A 6654-nucleotide genomic window follows, 5' to 3' on the forward strand; every position below is an offset into this window, starting at 1 on the left:
AAACAGAACTGTCTTTACTGGTAGAATAATAACAAACAAAACATAGTCAGGATTTGCTATGAAATGTAATTGCCTTCCATCACAAAACACAAATTTAAAAAATTACATTTAGGGAAGAATCTTTGCAGATAGCCCAGCCTGTACAACAAAGAACATTCTTTTCTTTTATCTATGTATTGCCCCTCATAACAAATCCAAAATCCAGCTTTAACTTTAGTGTCACATTTTAGTAACAGCAGCTACCAGAATAAACACATCTCTGTGTCCCTGGCAAAAGAACACATTTAGAATTCTTTCAGAGATAGCCCATATCCTGCCACAAGAAAGGCCACCAACTAGGTCTCCAATCCTGCAAGCACTCATGTGCATAACTTTACCCATGTGAGTAATCCAATGGACATAATTATGATTTCTATGACTGTAAGAACCTCGATCAGGGCTGAGAGCACCGTGGTACCAATCCCCCCACCTCTCCACCCCACACAAAGTTCCTGCTCCAGGGAGCTCATATTCTAAGATAAACCATGCTGTTTCACTGGCAGACTGGCATCTCTTTTGCTTAAGAAGATTTTGAGTCTGAACAAACTGACCACCCCTTGTGGAACAAAACAAAACATCAATTTTGAAACAAATGAAAATGGACTATTTTGCCTGTTTCTACTCACAGTGAAATTTCCATCCCTTCATCAATCCATTGGATTGTTGCCAACTCTTGGATTCCATTTAAGGGAGCTTGATTTATAGCGGCAACCTATTTATAGCAGAAAGGACAACTTTTATCCCTGTACTAGAGAGCTCATGTTAGGCTATGATCCTGCAAACGTTTATGCACATGAATTGCATTACTCACGTGTGCAGTCCACTGAAATAAAGGCTCTGACCCTGCAGTCCATAGGAACTTGGGCATGACTCATCATCAAGGGAACTCTTTTTAATGGTTTTAATAGGAGTTATCCTGGGCTGTGAAGAAGCTCCAGATCAGTGGGACTACTCCCATGAGCAAGGGTTGTAAGATTGGACCCACTATCATCACGATATCTGCTTTGTTATTTTGCAAACCGTATAAACTGTTCTATTGGAATATCAGAAGGTGTCCGAAGAAATTTTCCTTTTAATTCACTTGTCAATGTGGTTAATTCCACTCGACTAGATGCCCCCCAGCACACAGAAGAAGGGATCGCTCTATATCCCTCAGAGAGATTAACAAGCATGTAATCTCACAGTTATAGGTCCAGTTCAAATGTGTTTCTCATTAAATCCTTTGCTATTCCCTCTGTGGGAAGTGGAGAATTTATCAGATTTCAGTGCAGTCAGGTGAAATTCTGCTGAGGAAGCAATACCAGGCTTCTTTTTTCTCCAGGGTACAATTAAACCAATGCTTCCCTAGCAGTATTTTACCTTACTGTGAGGTTCTTTCTAGTGCAGTTAAATTCCACAGAGTTCAGTGCCTTTTTACTGGATGACTGCTGTTGTTGATCCCATGGTTCTGTTAATCCAGAGCACACGTGGGATTACAGGTGGGGTTTTATGAGATTATTAAAAAATGTTTAAACAAGAATTCTAAACCCCGCAAAATGTATCATGAATAAAATTGTTAGGGGCACAGGAAGGCTGTCCATATGGACTCAATGCCTTCACACCACCTCCATTTCCACTCCTGGAGTGTTTGGCTCTGTTGGAGGGCCGGTATGTGAGGGCTTCTCCCTGCTAACAGCTGTGCCCAGAATCCCTCTCCAGGGAGGTTTCTTAACTTGGAAGGGGTCCTCTTTGCACTAAAATTAATGTAGCTTCAGGCAGAGAGGGTCACTCCAAGATGAGGAACCGCTGCTGCCCAGAAGAGGGATCAGTACTATCTGTGGGAGATGATGCATAGCCCTACCCCCTCCTAATCCCTTTCCTTGTATGGATCTCAGGGAAAGGATGTCCGAATACAGAATATGAAGTTTAGGTGTAGGTCCAAAAAAAAGTTTCCTTTGGTATCAGCAGAAACATTTTTTTGTTGTTGCTTTTGAGGCTTTAAAAAACAATAGCGAGAAATCCCCAAACCAAATGTCTTTACAAAATGGCAGACGAAAACGGTTCACTTTGAAAAGGCTGAAATGAACTGTTTTGACATTTACGAATTTCCCCCACTCCAAGTAATTGACTCTAATTCATGCCCACCTAAAACCACATTCTTCAGGGAAAAAAGGTTTCGCACAAAAATTTTGCCCAGCTCTACTCAGGACCAGAGGAAGGCTCTTGGCAGGAGTGTGTGGGGGGGGGTGGAATTGTGCCGTGGGAGGCATCTGATACACCCTGCTCTGTGAGGGGGAAGCTGAGGCAGTACTTAAGATGTTCTGCATGGCAGTATGCTGTATATTTTGTGAACGAATGCGTTACCATTTTGAAAAAAGCAAGAACAGAGATTTCTCCCAGAAGCACATAAAATTCATCGAGCCAAGCAAGAATTCAGCAGAGTTCCCTGTCTGGCGCCTGGACTGAATTTGGTCCATATTCTTCACCACAGTAACTATTACTATGTGATGCTGAATAAACAGACATTTGCATCAGCAGTGATGAAGTTAAGATCCAGGGCCAGACTTACTAAGTCCCTCAGCATTGCCCGGCTCAGTGGTCTAAGGTACAAATTTCTAGGGAATATATTACCTAGCTGTATTTGCATACTGGAGCCAGGTAGATGTTAGGAAATGGGGACATGTTAAAGCTTAATATATGACATTTCTGAAAGCCCCAAAGTGAGTGCTGGCTGCCAAACTGAACAGTGAACTAAATAAAGGTGGACTTTAAATGGTGGGAAGCAGGTCAATCCCTCTGCACCAATGTCAGCCACAAACAATTGATTTACACAGTCTATCACCACCTTCATCTGTTGCAGCTCTGGCCCGTACAAGGACTTTCTCACTACCCAACACAGTACTGGAGACAAAAAAGGAAACTCTTTTCCCTCTGGGTACCCTAGTAAGTCCAGCTGGCTGAGGTAATGAGATTGAACACACTCATGTGCCCCTGTTCCCTGACTGCTGAGCTTTATCCACCAGGCACAGAATGGTGAGTGAGTTCTCCCTCTGTGCTGCATTACCTGCACATGGGATCTGACGGGGATGGGGGAAAGTTAAAGGGAAAAAGCCCTCTATTCCTAGCATACACAGACCAAATCCATTGCCTTAATTCTCAGGCACAAAGGATCCCTAGAGAGCAGCAGAGGCAGCTCTGAGGGAAGTCCGTCTCCACAACATTTTGAACACACTCCACCCACATCAAGGGTCAACCTTGAGCTATGCAAATGTATGCTGGCCCTAGAGATCCTAGAGTGATGGCAAGGAAAGGAGGAACAGGAGTGCCCTGCCATTGGGGTTGTTGATAGCCCTGGGACATTTGGTGCTCAAGAGGTACATGAGAATCCCACCCTTCCCTCCAGAGACTGGGAAAATGACCAACAAGTTGCTGAACTAAGCCAAACAGTTCTTCATGCCCTCACCCTATCCCTGCTCCTTAGCCTCAAAGATTCCATCCCTTCCTCCTATCTCCTCCTCATCCTCACTCCTCTCCATCACCACACATCAGCCCCCAATGCCAGCAGACAGCTCCCCTGACTCAAGGTGGATTTGTAAGTGTAGTAAAGTGGTCATGATAGGGTTAACTAGGTTCTCCAGAGTATTACGGGCTTGAGCCACCCTCCCTCCCTCCTTTGCTTCTTGTTTTGTGGGTGGGAGTTTTCCCTCCCCACTCTGTTATGATGCTGTTGAATAAAACAGCAAGTTCCCAGCCTGCCGTCCAGTGCACTGAGCAGCCCTTTGATAGAGGTAACAATCTGCACAACACTCACCTACCCTCTGGGCTGCTGCCAGGTGCCTGGCTGTATTTCCAGATTATTTTTCATCCCTTCTTTGGCTGTGGAAAGCAAGGAATTCCCCAGGGACCAGAGCCACCAATGACTTTGCTCAGAGAATGCAGAAGGAGAATGCTACCATTTCCCATAGTGCTGAGCTGTCCCCCATTCCCCCACGTCCCTTGTACCACTTTGTCAATTTATTTTCAAGGGAGGAGCAGTTTATTCTCTAAAGGACCTTAGACAAAATCTTTTGGTAGAGTCCAGCTGTCAGTCTGAGCTTGGCACCAGCTTTTATTTTTCCTTTCAGATAAGTGGTCAGGAGGGACTGGAAAGTTGTGAGCCGGGGCTGAGGTGTCACCATTTAAGACAGAGAACGGTCATAGCCAAGCCTAGAAGACGGTTGCTTCAGCTCTGCCTGTATGTTTCAAAATGGAAGCTTCTCTCTCCCTAGGCACCTTGAAAAATGTCTTTCAGGGCCAGCTAGGCAGTGGACAGAGAGGTGATGTCATATGCTTGTTACCACATGGTGCCAAAAATCAGGCAGAAGGGTTCTGAAGTGGACTTTTTCATCCTGACCACTCTTACCACTCCCCAGAAGAAGGTGCAGTGGCAACATCCAGGTCAGAAGTGAGATGTCAGTGTCAGGGCGTTGGAAGAGGAAGAAGGAACCTGCTTGCAGCAGGATATTTTCAGCACAGAGATCAATGTCATTTCTGAAAGTTCATGAGCAAGTGGGACCTGTACCTTACTGGTGGTGCCACATGAACAATCTGTAGAAGACCGGGACAGGGAATAGGAGGAACTGTGGATGAGGATGACTGTGGTGGGTGGGCACAGGAGAGGACACCAACATGAAGTGGAAGTTGTTGCAAGAAACAACAAAGGGAATTCTGCATGACATTGCACTGGTGGAGCAGGGCCATGTGCGGAAGAAAAATGGGTAGCGCAGCTACTTCCAGGATTATGGGTAGGAGAGTCTATTATTTCTATGAAAGTCACAATGGATGGAGGAGGCCTGGCAACCTCTCCAATGCAGAAGAGGCCAGACTGTAAGTCAGAATCACAGTATGTACTGCACCAGAGAACACAGTGGATGTATGTAAAGACTACAGTTTAGTATTGCTGTGCACAGCCACTTGAATCAGGTTTTACTAACAGGCAGAAAGATGTCACTTGTTCCATGTGCTGTTTGAAGTTTTTGAAAATCAGCACCCACTTCAATCATATGCTAGTTCAGCTATTAGGCCAACCCACTACCCTGCCCCTCTGAATTCTCCCCTGGCTTTTCCAGGACAGAGGTATGAAAAGAAGTTTACGCTCTCTGTGATACCACATGGCACTAGAGCTCAGGTTGAAGGGTCCACAGCTCCCAACAAGCTCCATGGGTCTGGTAGAGCTCCACAGGGTCCATGCTGTTCAGATAGATTAATAATATTTTTCTCATACTTAGGACATTAAAACATAAACATATTTACAACTAAATATAGCTTTTGTGCTAAATTTGGTGTTTCTTTTTGCTAATCAGGAGGATATACTATAGCTATACACATTTATTTAAGCAATTATGTAGCTTAACGTGCATTTATTCATATTCTTAATTTTTACATTTATGTTAGAAAATGGTGACTGGTGCTATTTTTGATGAGGATTAACTCTTTTACTTGTTGCTTGTGTCAAACTCTAGTTGGATAAAACTTTAAATTCAATTAAAATGCAAAAAGCTAATATTTTGAATTTTTTTCACTAGTTAAATGAAACAATCTTAAATATTTTGTACCTAAGGAGAAAAAGCATATAAAAATGTATCAAAACATGTTTTGCATTTAAAACTAACTGAATTACTATAAAAAACCCCACATATTATCTGTAGTTAGTGAATTGAACTGATTGTTCCTGGTGCCCTTCAAGGTTTTAGAATTAGTAGACCTCATCTTCTTACACTTAGCTTTTATTCATAGACTGGAAGAGGAAAACAAGCCTTCTATTGCTTTCTTAACTTTGAATCTACTAGTCATTGAACTGAACTAGTTGAATAAATTGAAAAGGAGAAAATATTCTCTCTGCACGTAAAAAAGAGACAACTACTGTCAATGGCTGGTTTAGCACTTCAATAAACTCTGGTTCCAGTTGCTTAGCCAGTGGCTTCCACCACTTCAGAGATTTGGCTTTCTTTAAAATTTGGCAGCAAATTTTAAATTTAAATTTTAATTTTATGTAATTTATTTCTAAAATTAACGTGAATTATTTTAATGGAACATAGCAAATTTAGGCCTTAACACAGATTGCCATAATTTCACATTTAATTTTAAATTGCTTTTTTTTAAAAATAAACCTGTATTGAATTTAAATAAAAAATCTGAGTTTTTAAATAAAAAATGATATATTTTTATCCATCCTGAAGGCAGGGACTGCAACTAACTTTGGACTGTCTCTTTCAGCTTCCTCAGCACTGGACCACCCATTGCCTAGAGTGCAAGATACAAACTTGCCACAAGAACACCAGCATCCTCCCAGAAGACCTTCTGCACGGCAGTCCTGCAGGCTCCCCTCAAGAAAGACCTGAAATTCCTGTGCCACCATATAAGGCTAAAAGAGCCTCTCTCTCCTGCATCTGTATCAGATGAGGGCAACTGAGACTAAGTACCATCCAGGAAGAGAGAATTCATGGAGATCCTAGTTACTCTAGAGGAGTCCATGGGGCAGAAATTGCATAGGTGTTCATATAGTTGCTGGAGTGCATGGATAGTCCAATAATGTGACCAGTGTGAGCTGTGTTGAGCTGAGTGGAGTGAGGCTATTTCTGCCCTTCATGAGAAGCA

Source organism: Chelonoidis abingdonii, chromosome 5 (genome assembly GCF_003597395.2).
Source record: "Chelonoidis abingdonii isolate Lonesome George chromosome 5, CheloAbing_2.0, whole genome shotgun sequence".
NCBI lineage: Eukaryota > Metazoa > Chordata > Testudines > Testudinidae > Chelonoidis > Chelonoidis abingdonii.